Source organism: Manis javanica, chromosome 5 (genome assembly GCF_040802235.1).
Source record: "Manis javanica isolate MJ-LG chromosome 5, MJ_LKY, whole genome shotgun sequence".
NCBI classification, from domain to species: Eukaryota; Metazoa; Chordata; class Mammalia; order Pholidota; family Manidae; genus Manis; species Manis javanica.
Genome location: NC_133160.1, coordinates 48,462,627 through 48,476,405, shown reverse-complemented (window position 1 = coordinate 48,476,405; position 13,779 = coordinate 48,462,627). Strand labels below are relative to the sequence as shown.

At 39.8% G+C, this 13,779-nt stretch overlaps 1 protein-coding gene and 1 pseudogene across 2 annotated transcripts in view; one reads left to right on the top strand and one right to left on the bottom strand.

Annotated features, from left to right (window-relative positions):
- NAPB (NSF attachment protein beta) overlaps positions 1-13,779 on the top strand; it is an 87,171-nt gene that overhangs the window by 36,176 nt on the left and 37,216 nt on the right. The window lies entirely within an intron of this gene.
- LOC108397524 (glomulin pseudogene) lies at positions 5,874-6,822 on the bottom strand (annotated as a pseudogene).

Below are 13,779 nucleotides of genomic sequence, written 5' to 3'. Positions count from 1 at the left end.
TTTACCTTGGAATTTTATCAGACATACAGAGAAGACATAATACCCATTCTCCTTAAAGTTTTACAAAAAATAGAAAAGAAGGGAATACTCCCAAACTCATTCTATGAAGACAACATCACCCTAATACCAAAACCAGGCAAAGACCCCAGCAAAAAAGAAAACTACAGACCAATATCCCTGATGAATGTAGATGCAAAAATACTCAACAAAATATTAGCAAACCGAATTCAAAAATAAATCAAAAGGATCGTACACCATGACACAGTGGGATTCATCTCAGGGATGCAAGGATGGTATAACATTCGAAAATCCATCAACATCATCCACCACATCAACAAAAAGAAAAACAAAAACCACATGATCATCTCCATAGATGCTGAAAAAGCATTCGATAAAATTCAACATCCATTCATGATGAAAACTCTCAACAAAATGGGTATAGAAGGCTAGTACCTCAACATAATAAAGGCCATATATGATAAACCCACAGCCAACATCATACTTAACAGCGAGAAGCTGAAAGCTTTTCCTCTGAGATCAGGAACAAGACAAGGATGCCCACTATCCCCACTGTTACTCAACATAGTACTGGAGGTCCTAGCCATGGCAATCAGACAAAACAAAGAAATACAAGGAATCCAGATTGGTAAAGAAGAAGTTAAACTGTCACTATTTGCAGATGACATGATATTGTACATAAAAAACCCTAAAGACTCCACTCCAAAACTACTAGAGCTAATATCGGAATTCAGCAAAGTTGCAGGATACAAAATTAACACACAGAAATCTGTGGCTTTCATATACACTAATAATAAACTAATAGAAAGAAATCAGGTAGACAATTCATTCACAATGGCATCAAAAAGAATAAAATACCTAGGAATAAACCTAACCAAGGAAGTGAAAGACATATACCCTGAAAACTATAAGACACTCTTAAGAGAAATTAAAGAGGTCACTAACAAATGGAAACTCATCCCATGCTCTTGGCTAGGAAGAACTAATATCGTCAAAATGGCCATCCTGCCCAAAGCAATATACAGATTTGATGCAATCCCTATCAAATTACCAACAGCTTTCTTCAATGAACTGGAACAAATAGTTCAAAAATTCATATGGAAACACCAAAGTCCCCAAATAGCTAAAGCTATCCTGAGAAGGAAGAATAAAGTGGGGGTGGGGGGGGATCTCACTCCCCAACTTCAAGCTCTACTACAAAGCCACAGTAATCAAGACAATTTGGTACTGGCACTAGAACAGAGCCACAGACCAATGGAACAGAATAGAGACTCCAAACATTAACCCAAACATATATGGTCAACTAATATTTGACAAAGGGGCCATGGACATACAATGGGGAAATGACAGTCTCTTCAACAGATGGTGCTCGCAAAACTGGACAGCTACATGTAAGAGAATGAAACTGGATCACTGTCTAACTCCATACACAAAAATAAATTTCAAGTGGATCAAAGACTTGAATGTAAGTCATGAAACCATAAAACTCTTAGAAGAAAACATAGGCAAAAATCTCTTAAGACATAAACATGAGTGACGTCTTGAACATATCCCCCTGGGCAAGGGAAACAAATGCAAAAATGAAGAAATGGGGCTATGTGAAGCTGAAAAGCTTCTGTACAGCAAAGGACACCATCAATAGAATGAAAAGGTATCCTACAGTATGGGAGAGTATATTCATAAATAACAGATCTAATAAACGGTTGACATCCAAAATATATTAAGAGCTCACACACCTCAACAAACAAAAAGCAAATAATCCAATTAAAAAATGGGCAGAGGAGCTGAATAGACAGTTCTCTAATGAAGAAATTCAGATGACCAACAGACACATGAAATGATGCTCCACATCGCTTGTCATCAGAGAAATGCAAATTAAAACCACAATGAGATATCATCTCACACCAGTAAGGATGGCTACCATCCAAAAGATAAACAACAACAAATGTTGGCGAGGTTGTGGAGAAAGGGGAACGCTCCTACACTGCTGGTGGGAATGTAACTTAGTTCAACCATTGTGGAAAGCAGTATGGAGGTTCCTCAAAATGCTCAAAATAGAAATACCATTTGACCCAGGAATTCCACTTCTAGGAATTTACCTTAAGAATGCAGCACTCCAGTTTGAAAAAGACAGATGCACCCTTATGTTTATCGCTGCACTATTTACAATGGCCAAGATATGGAAGCAACGTAAATGTCCGTCAGTAGATGAATGGATAAAGAAGATGTGGTACATATACACAATGGAATATTACTCAGCTATAAGAAAAAAACAGATCCTACCATTTGCAACAACATGGATGGAGGTTGAGGGTACTATGCTCAGTGAAATAAGCCAGGCAGAGAAAGACAAGTACCAAATGATTTCAGTCATATGTGGAGTATAAGAACAAAGGAAAACTGAAGGAAAAAACAGCAGCAGAAGCACGGAACCCAGGAACGGACTAATAGTTACCAAAGGGAAAGGGACTGGGGAGGATGGGTGGGAAGGGAGGGATAAGGGCGGGAAGAAAAGAAATGGGGCATTATGATTAGCATGTATAGTGTTGGGGGGGCACAGGGAGGGCTGTGCAACACAGAGAAGACAAGTCGTGATTTTACACCATCTGACTATGTTGAATGACAGTGACTGTGAACTTGGTGACAAGTAGTGATTTTACAGCATCTTATTATTTTGATGGACAGTGACTGTGAATGGGGATGTGAGGGGGACTTGGTGAAGGGGGGAGGCTGGTAAACATAATGTCCTTCATGTAATTGTGAATTAATGATACCAAAATAAAAATAATAAAAATAAAAAATTATTCTGAATCTTTCCGAGTTCTGTGCATAATCCAGTTTATCATTTTCATTATTTTTGAGACCCATATATCTCAATATATTTAATGAAGCCATTATCCTGTCTGAGTTTTTCAGCAGATCTGTTTCAGCATCCTCTGGGAGAAAGAGTACCAAATTTAGAAGGGAAATCAGTGATAGTCCTGAGACAGGGACTGTGATTGTAGTCAGAGTAGGGTGAGGGCCTCTGGAAAAAGTAAGGCAGGATATTTACCGCCAGCAATATAACTAAATGCAAGGAAACCCTCCTACTAAAACTGTTAAACATGCAGCTGTAGAGTCATTCTTCAGTGAGATCAGTTGGTGTACCCCAGATAATGAAGAGTAGCACATGTTTATTTTATGCTAATCATTTGTAATCATGTGTACGATTCACTTTAACATGCTAAATATCTCAGGCCTATGTGCTGTCTTTTCTCCTTCAGATCTGATGAAGTGATTTTGCAAACTGGGCAACCTAATTTAGCATGCAGGCTCAGCCATAACACAGTAAAAAGCAAGAAGGATTCCACCTTAAAGATAAGATTGCACTTAGCAAACAATGCCTCAGCCCACCTTGGTGGCTGAGCAGGTCGCCTTGTTTCATGTGGCCCCAGACCGAGATGCTGGTATCTCAGGGAGAAATCAACAGAGCAGGAGGTTACTTGTATCAAGTTAATTGTAAATATCCTGGGACCACTTAATAAGTCCACAGCCCTAAGTTTTTTTTCATGTTCTTGAAAAATCCTCAACTGCATATAAAACCCCCTAGACAGGGCACCACTACAAACTCTCTTGTTCCCCCCCTCCTCCTGGCATGAACTGGGAGCTCTGTCCTTTCAATTTATCTCTAAATAAAAGCCGGTACCTTGCTCTCCTACCTTGAATGTTTGTGAAGCTCATTCTTCAGCTTTGTGAACAAGAACCCTGGCATCAATCCTGTAAACCATTTGTTATATGTTCTCTTTAAAGACACATCAATTTGATTTTTTTTTTACCTCTTAAAAAGAATTTTTTTTTATTTTGGTGTCATTAATCTACAATTACATGAGTAACATTATGTTTACTAGGTTCTCCCCTTCACCAAGTCCCCCCACAAACCCGCATTATAGTCACTGTACATCAGTGCAGTAAGATGCTGTAGAATCACTACTTGTCTTCTCTGTGCACAGCCCTCCCCATGCCTCCCCCCACCTTATACATGCTAATCATAATGCCCCCTCTCTCCCCCTCCCCTTATCCCTATCTTTCCACTCATCCTTCCCAGTCTCTTTCCCTTTGGTAACTGTTAGTCCATTCTTGGGTTCTGTGATTTTGCTGCTGTTTTGTTCCTTCAGTTTTTTTGTTCCTTTTCAGCTTGATGTAGTCCCACTTGTTCATTTTTGCTTTTGTTTCCCTTGCCTGGGTAGATATGTTCATGAAGAAGTCGCTCATGTTTATGTTCAAGAGATTTTTAGGAAGAGCTGTATTTGTTGTATTTTCAAAAATATATATGGTTTTGGGAGATTTCTGCTGGTCTACTCATGCCGCCATCTTGGCTCCCATCTTGTCCAAGAGATTTTTGCCTATATATTTTTTAAAAATAGTTTTATGGTTTCATGACTTACATTCAGCTCTTTGATCCATTTTGAACTTACTTTTGTGTATGGGGTTAGACAATGATCCAGTTTCATTCTCTTACACATAGCTGTCCAGTTTTGCCAACGCCAACTGTTGAAGAGGCTGTCATTTCCCCATTGTATGTCCATGGCTCCTTTATCATATATTAATTGACCATATATGTTTGGGTTAATGTCTGGAGTCTCTGTTCTGTTCCACAGGTCTTGTGGGTCTGTTCTTGTGCCAGTACCAAATTGTCTTGATTACTGTGCCTTTGTACTAGAGCTTGAAGTTGGGGAGTGAGATCCCCCACCCCCACTTTATTCTTCCTTCTTAGGATTGCTTTGACTATTCTGGGTCTTTGGTGTTTCCATATGAGTTTTTGAACTATTTGTTCCAGTTCATTGAAGAGTGCTCTTGGTAATTTGATAGGGATTGCATTGAGTCTGTAGATTGCTTTGGGCATAATCGCCATTTTGACATTTTGATGATATTCTTCCTAGCCAAGTGCATGGGATGAGTTTCCATTTCTTAGTGTCCTGTTTAATTTCTCTTAAGAGTGTCTTGTAGTTTTCAGGGTATATGTCTTTCAGTTCCTTGGTTCGGTTTATTCCTAGGTATTTTATTGTTTTTGTTGCAGTTGTGAATGGAATTGTTTTCCTCATTTATCTTTCTGTTAGTTCATTGTTAATATTTAGGAAAGCCACAGATTTCTGTGTATCAATTTTGTATCCTGCAACCTTTATGAATTCCGATATTAGTTCTAGTGGTTCTGGAGTGGATTCTTTAGGGTTTTTTATGTACAATATCATGTCATCTGCAAATAGTGACAGTTTGACTTCTTCTTTACCAATCTGGATTCCTTGTATTTCTTTCTTTTGTCTAATTGCCATGGCTAGGACCTCCAGTACTATGTTGAATAACACTGTAGAGTGGGTTTCCCTGTCTTGTTCCTGATCTTAGAGAAAAAGCTTTCAGCTTCTTGGTGTTCAGTATGATGTTGGCTGTTGGTTTATCATATATGGCCTTTATTATGTTGAGGTATTTGTCCTCTATACCCATTTTGTTGAGAGTTTTTATCATGAATGGATGTTGAATTTTGTCAAATGCTTTTTCAGCATCTATTGAGAAGATCATGTGATTTTTGTCCTTTTTGTTGATGTGGTGGATGATGTTGATAGATTTTCAAATGTTGTACGATTTTTGTTATTTTGAATAATATAGACCTCCACACCTGAGTGATTGCTTGTATTTAATAAGCACCTAAATAGCATATATTTGCCTTTGGAATCCATCTTGTTAATATACAGCTGAAGCAAAGCTAAACTCTTCTTCCTCAGTGTCTCAGTGGGCAAAGTGTCATTACTTTGACTAAACCCTGAGGTACAGTAAGAAAACTTTGATTTCTAAACACTGGTGAAGTATACTTAGAGAGTAGACTAGATTTCTAAATACTGGTGAAGAAGCAATAGTTTTTTCTATTCTTAATAAACCACTCTCCAACAGCTCCAATCCTTTGGAGAAAACAGACTCTTCTGAGCAAAATGACTTCAATATGCCCCATATTAAACTACAAAAGGTACAATGGGCTTAAGACCATTGGGAGCTGGTCAATATTGATGCCTTGTGCAAATACTAGATATGCCAGAGAAGCCATAGTCTGCTGTTTGTCTTCTTCTTCCTCAAATTCAAGATAATCCCAAATCCTCTTTTTTCCTTCCATGATTAAAAATCATTTTGGGGAAAGGGTGTCCATTTGCTGAGAAAAATTTTATTGCTTCAGATGCAGAACACCTTAAAGGATCATTTCCACTTTCTTCAGCTGTTCAAGGAATTGTGCTGTCAGCAGAGGGCATTTCAAGCTTTTGAAACAAAATTTCAGTAATTTGTCCTTTAACTTTTCATTTTCCAGTGAGTTTTATTTGTTGTCAATGACTTCTTCCACAAAAGGCTTTGTGAACTCTATTAAGACCTTGCATCACTGACAAAGGCTGTAGTCATCTGTTTGTATTTGTTCTTTTGAGTATGGAAGAGGGAGGAGGGATAGCTGACTCCAAAGAGTGGACAAGGCTAATCCAACTGAATATGCCTTGTTATGAAGTTTCTAAATTACTTTATCAGTTAATCAAGCATCAGAAAATATTTCCTTTTCTCATCTTCCTTACCATTCCATAAAAGGCATTGAACAAGAGGACCAACAAGATTCCAGCCCATATTCTTAATTATGACTTTATTCTGTTCATTTTGAGTAATTTCTAATAGCTGGTCTATGTGCCCTTCATCTATGCATCTTTGATTTACTAACTGAAATAAGCCAAAATCTTTAAAAGTCTCACTTTTCTAGGATTTGACATCTCTTATTATGGATTGAAGTTCTTCCACAGCCATTCCTCCTTATTTTTCCTGGTTTTGATGCTGAACTGTACCAGAGAGGTGAATGTTTAGATGCCCTCTACCCCAAGTGTGACCTGGACGTTTCTAAGAGATGCACTCCCCAGACTAATCCCGGCAGTGTAATCACTGCATCCCACGGAGGTGAGGTGACCGGTGGTCCTCGGGGGAACACTGCAGGGTTCCTGCAGGCCGTCGTTTCTCTGGCGGGAAGGCCGGTCTCAGCCCCACACTGGGGAGCAGATAAAACCTGGACGCATGTGCGGACCACATCCTAGGGAAGCCATTTCCCCCGATTCCTGCTTGCCTTGGTGTTCGGGCCCCACCACCACGCAGGCCTTGTTGTATCGCACAGGCAGGGCCTCCCTGGCTCACCACCCACTGCACAGCCCTACCACCCGCCCCTACCTGCGCCCACTTCTTATACATAGTGTTTTTATTTTAATGTTTCTTCTTTGACTCAAGAATTGTTTGAGGTTTTTATTCCAGGTGGAAGGACTTTTTTTTTTGTATATTGTTAATTTCTAGTTTTATTTCATTTATCAGAGAACTGAGGTTTTTCTGTACCACCTGATAATATATTACTAGTTTCATGAATGGTCTTGTGCATATGCAAATAAGATGCATTTTCACTTATCAAAACGTATGACTTGACAGAGATAACTAAGATCTAGTTAGGATTACATTGTCTAGGTCTTTGGTTATCTATGTTTATTTTTTCTTCACTTAATTTTAGACTAAAATAGGTGTATTACTGTCTTATATTTCTGTCTTTTTACATCTCTCATTTCTGCCTTATAAAGGTGGCTACTTTGTTGGTACATAGAGATTCACAACTGATAGAATTTCATTCTGAATTGTATCTTTAGTATTATAAAGTGAATTTCTTTGTCTTATTTGATACTTTTGAGCTCAAATTCTGCCTTGTCTGATACTGAGAGCAATCCCTGCTTTCTTATTTGCATTTGCCTACATCATGACCTTACTGCACAAGAGGATTATACCTTCTGCCTGCTGCCATGTGACCTGTACTGGCTTTGGGAAGAGTGCAATTCCCCTCCCTGTTGAGTCTGTCTTAGCTCGACTGACTCTGACTGAGGGATGAGAGGGGAAAGGATGCATACATGTTCAGCAGAAAAATAGATATGAGCAGGGTGGAGGGAGAATAAGGTCAGTAAAGCCCACTAGGAGGGACTCACAGTGTTAACCAGATAAAACTAGAGAGCCAGAAAAAACCCCAGAGTTAATGAGTTAATCAGTTGAAGCTACAAAGGCCAGGAGCAACTTGGAATGTCCGGATATTCACCAGTTAAAGAAAAGTATCCCAGCACAGCCCATGTCTTCACTGTGTTAATTGATCATGCCTTTCTAAGATTTACTTCAACCTGCTAAAGGGCCTGGTTTATTCTTTTTTTTTTTTTTTTAATGTAAGTAAACTTTTTTTTTTTTTTTTGAGAGGGCATCTCTCATATTTATTGATCAAATGGTTGTTAACAACAATAAAATTCTGTATAGGGGAGTCAATGCTCAATGCACAATCATGAATCCACCCCAGCCTAATTCTTGTCAGTCTCCAATCTTCTGAAGCATAACGAACAAGTTCTTACATGGTGAACAAATTCTTACATAGTGAATAAGTTCTTACATGGTGAACAGTACAAGGGCAGTCATCACAAAAACTTTCGATTTTGAGCACTCATTATGAACTATAAACAATCAGGTCAAATATGAATATTCGTTTGATTTTTATACTTGATTTATATGTGAATCCCACATTTGTCCCTTTATTATTATTATTATTTTTATTTTTAATAAAATGCTGAAGTGGTAGGTAGATGCAAGATAAAGGTAGAAAACATAGTTTAGTGTTGTAAGAGAGCAAATGTAGATGATCAGGTGTATGCCTGTAGACTATGTGTTAATCCAAGCTAGACAAGGGCAATAATACATCCACGGATGCAGAAGATTTCTCTCAAAACAAGGGGGGTGGGTGAGGTTCTAAGCCTCACCTCTGTTGATCCCCAATTTCTCACCTGATGGCCCTCCTGCGACTGTGCCTGTCTTAGGTTGTTCCTCCCTTGAGGAATCTTACCCATCTCTGGCTAACCAGTCATCTTCCGGGGCTGGTTTATTCTTTTTTAAAAAAAGTTTTTATTAAGGTATCATTGATATACACTCTTATGAAGGTTTTACATGAAAAACGTTGTTACTACATTCACCCATATTGAGTCCCCCCTATACGCCACTGCAGCCATGTCAGTGTAGTGAGATGCCACAGAGTCACTACTTGTCTTCTCTGTGCTACACTGTCTTCCCCATGATCCCCACACTCCATGTGTACTAATCATAATACTCCTCAATCCCCTTCTCCCTCTCTCCCCACCTGCCCTCCCCGACCCCCCCCCCTTTGGTACCCACTAGTCCCTTCTTTGAGTTTGTGAGTCTGTTGCTATTTTGTTCCTTCAGTTTTGCTTCATTATTATACTCCACAAATGAGGGAAATCATTTGGTATTTGTTTTTCTCTGCCTGACTTATTTGACTGAGCATAGTACCCCCCTAGTTCCATTCATGTTGTTGCAAATGGTATTATTTGTTTCTTTCTTATGGCTGAATAGTATTCCATTGTATATATGTACCACAACTTAACTATTCATCTACTGATGGACACTTAAGTTGCTTCCATATCTTGCCTATTGTAAATAGTCATGTGATAAACATATGGGTGCATATGTCTTTTTGAATCAGGGATTTTATTTTCTTCAGGTAAATTCCTAGGAGTGGAGTTCCCAGGTCAAATGGCATTTCTATTTTTAATTTTTTGAGGAACCTTCATATTGCTTTCCACAATGGTTGTGGAAATATCAGGGATTGCAGGGGAGTGGTATGGTGCCTAGGGGGAGGAAAGAACTGTTTCCTGCTTCCCAGCTGCTATCCCTGTCTCCACTGCCTGAACCAGTGGGCTGAGCACACAGGTATAAGCCTCTATGCTTTGTGTTTTAGTTGCTGTAGACAGATCTTCCCTCTGGCTGGCCTATCACCAGGGTTGGGTTTGCTGGTTTGCAAGCTAAGTGGGGGTGGCCAGAAGAAAGGCGCAGTAGGCTGCATATCATGGAGGGGGGTCCTTAGAGTTGTGTAGCCAGCCAGGGAGCTGGAGCACCTGAAGATGGTGAAAGCTCCCAACCTGCTGGGCAGAGTGTACCGGACAATTTTGTCTACCTGTCCTTTCTCCTGAGCAGTAAGCTCTATGCAGTCCTTGCCCCTTTAGCAGCCCTCTTGCTAAGGGCTTCCTTGTTAGGAAGTCTCTCAGACTGCCCACCTTTCTTTTGTCCCAGAGCAGCCAGATATGGATCCCTGCTTTCCCCAAGTGGCTGGAATCTCAGTCTCTCCAGGAATTCTGCCTGTTTTCGCTTCCCAATTCCCTAATCACGAGAGTACCATGCAAGCACCATTAAATGTAGGTTTGTGCTCCCAAGCAGATCCCCGGAATTAGGTATTCAGCAGTCCCAGGCCTCCACTCCCTCCCCGCTCTGTTTCTCTTCCTCCTGCCAGTGAGTTCGAGTGGGGGAAGGGTTGGGTCTCGCCTGGCCACAGCTTTGGTACATTACCCTGTTCCATGAGGTCTGCTCTTTTCTCCAGGTGTATGCAGTCTGGTGCAGTCCTCTTTCCTGTTGCTCTTTCAGGATTAGTTGTATTGATTATATTTTCGTATTATATGCAGTTTTAAGAGGAAGCCTCCATCTCACCTCTCATGCCACCATCTTTAATCCTCTCTGAATTTTTTAATATTGTACCATCTTTGCATCCCTGGGATAAATCTTACTTGATCATGATGGCTGATATTTTTGATGTATTTTTGAATTTGGTTTGCTAATATTTTGTTGAGTATTTTTTCATCTGTGTTCATCAGGGATATTGGTCTATAATTTTCTTTTTTGTGTCTTTGCCTGGTTTAGCTATTACAGTGATGCTGGCCTCATAGAATGAGTTTGGAAGTATTCCCTCCTCTTTTGCTTTTTGGAAAACTATAAGGAAGATTGGTATTAGGTCTTCACTAAACGTTTGAGGCCTGGTTTTTCTTTAACTTAACCTATATGCTGTTTTTTCCTCCTCCTCCGGACCCCCATCAAATAATTCGTAAGCAGGGCAGAAGATAAGCATCATAATTAGTTTTCCCTAAAAGCCCAGAAATAAACATAGTAAGAACAGGAGATATTCCATCTTAAAGCTATGATTGCATTTTAAAAACCAGGAAGTAAGATTCGTAATATTCTTCAGCAAACAGACAATAATAATTCAGCTCATCTTGAGGGCAGGGCAGGTGGTCTTTACTGATGTGTTCTCAGAGGAAAGTTGCTATCCTGGAGAGGAACTGGATCCATAAGTTTCTTGTGCTAGGTTTATTTTGCAGGAAGTAGCTGGAGGACTGATAATAGAGGAGAGGAGACATTGGTGTCTCTCACCAGAGATAAGCATCTTGAGACCACTTAACAAGTTTATACCCCCTGGCCCTTTGTAAACTCTTTGAAAGAGGGAATCCCCAGCCTTTCAGGGCATCTCCTCTCTGAGGACATCCACACTTTCTCTCTCTTTAAGTGTGTAACTTTAAATAAAACTTTTACTCTGCTTCACTGCTGTGTCTCTGCCCTTCAATTCATTGTTGCAGTGGGGACAAGAACTGAGGAATATACACAACTGCCCCCTAACATACATACACATGCTACCTGGGCAAAAGTGGCAGAGGCTATCCCGAGCAGCCATCATTTTTTTCCCCTTTCTTGAGAAGAGTACATCCAGATGGGGACTGCATTCAAGAATAGAGAAGGATGACCCAAGGGGAAAGAAACAGCAGAGTCACAGCCAGCCTTCAGTAGTCACTGAAGAGAGTCACTGGCAAGAGAGAAGCCTTTGGAACATTTTGGGGGTTGTCTCTTTAGAACAAATCTAACAAAATACAGTTGCTATGTGTGGCATACTTCTGACCATCTCTTAAGCCTTTTCAGAATAGCCTTATTTTAGTTGTATTTCTCATAGCACAGAGTTGGGTTTTGTTTTGTGAGCAAACCTAAAAATCTTCAGTTCATTTACATTATTTGTATGACTGGTACATGACTGTTTTTTAATCCTGTCATCCTACTTGTTATATTTATTATGTGTTATATCTTATTTGCTATTTTTCTTAATGTGATTTTTTTTTATTTAGGAAATTTTGTATTTTATTCTACTGATTATAGTATAAATCCTTTTAATACCATTAGCTCCCTTTTCTAACACAGGCACCTAGTATTTTGTCTGCTCTGGGAACACGCATTGCCTTTGTGCTAGTAGCGGGTATGCTCTGCTCCCCCCTTCCTGCAGGGGGACTGTTGGTGGGCAGTACTTTGTCCGAACAAATATTTCCATGTTGTATCTCTACCCTTTTCCCTACTTTGTTTAGCCCTAATCTGTAGTGGAGCATGTTGAGTGCCACCACAACCAGTCTTCACTCATATGTTCCTCCGTCATCTCTCAGTTGCAAGTTTGTGCTGTTAAGTTCTTGCTTTGTTGGTCCACAGTTTTTTCCCTTGAGTTTCTTCAAAAGTGCTGTTCCTTTATTGTCTTGGATTTGTATGTTACTGCTGAAATTTGATGCTAACCTGATATTCTTCATTTTTTAAGTGACCTTTTTTCCTGGATGCCCAGAGGTTTTCTTCACAAAATCGATGTTCTTACTAGAATGTGATTCACAGTGGAACATTCTCAGTTTTCCCAGTATGTGGTAGGCCTTTTCAGTATTTAGATTCAGATCTTTTGTTTCCATAAGTTCTTTTTATAGTTTTTTTTATTAAGGTATCATTGATATACACTCTTATGAAGGTTTCACAAGAAAAACAATGTGGTTATTACATTCACTCTTATTATCGAGTCCCCCCACATACCCCATTACAGTCACTGTCCATCAGTGTAGCAAGACACCACAGAGTCCCTATTTGTCTCCTTTGAGCTACACTGTCCTCCCCATGACCCCACACACACCATGTGCATGAATCATGATAGGCCACAATCCCCCTCTCCCTCCCTCCCCATGTGCCCTCCCTCACCCCTCCCCCTTGGTAACCACAAGTCCCTTCTTGGAGTCTGTGAGTCTGCTGCTCTTGTTCCTTCAGTTTTGCTTTGTTGTTATACTTCACAAATAAGGGAAATCATTTGGTATTGTCTTTCTCTTCCTGACTTATTTGACTAGAGCATAATACCCTCTAGCTCCATCCATGTTATTGCAAATGGTAGTATTTGTTTCTTTCTTATGGCTGAATAGTATTCCATTGTGTATATGTACCACATCTTCTTTATCCATTCATCTACTGATGGACACTTAGGTTGCTTCCATATCTTGCCTATTGTAAAGAGTGCTACAGTAAACATAGGTGCATATGTCTTTTTGAATCTGAGAAGTTGTTTTCTTTGGGTAAATTCCTAGGAGTGGAGTTCCCAGGTCAAATGGTATTTCTATTTTTAGTTTTTTGAGGAACCTCCATATTGCTTTCCACAATGGTTGAACCAGCTTACATCCCACGAGCAGTGTAGGGGAGGGTTCCCCCTTCTCCACATCCTCGCCAGCAATCTGTTGTTCTTAGTCTTTTCGATGTTGGCCTTCCTAACTGGTGTGATGTGATATTTCACTGTGGTTTTAATTTGCATTTCCCTGTTAATTAACAATGTGGAGCATCTTTCATGTGCCTGCTGGCCATCTGTATTTCTTTGGAGATTTGTCTGTTCATATCCTCTACCCATTTTTTAATAGGGTTAATGAGGTTATAGTTTTAAATACTGTTTCAGTGTTTTTTGTCCCCTCCCTCTTCGGGGACTCCAGTTACCTGGGTATTAGCTCTTGCCTGTCCTCTAGCACTTTGTCTCTGATCATTTTCTCTCCTTTATTTCATTTTCAGTCTTTTGGCTGCTTTCATTTTTCTGCTCAG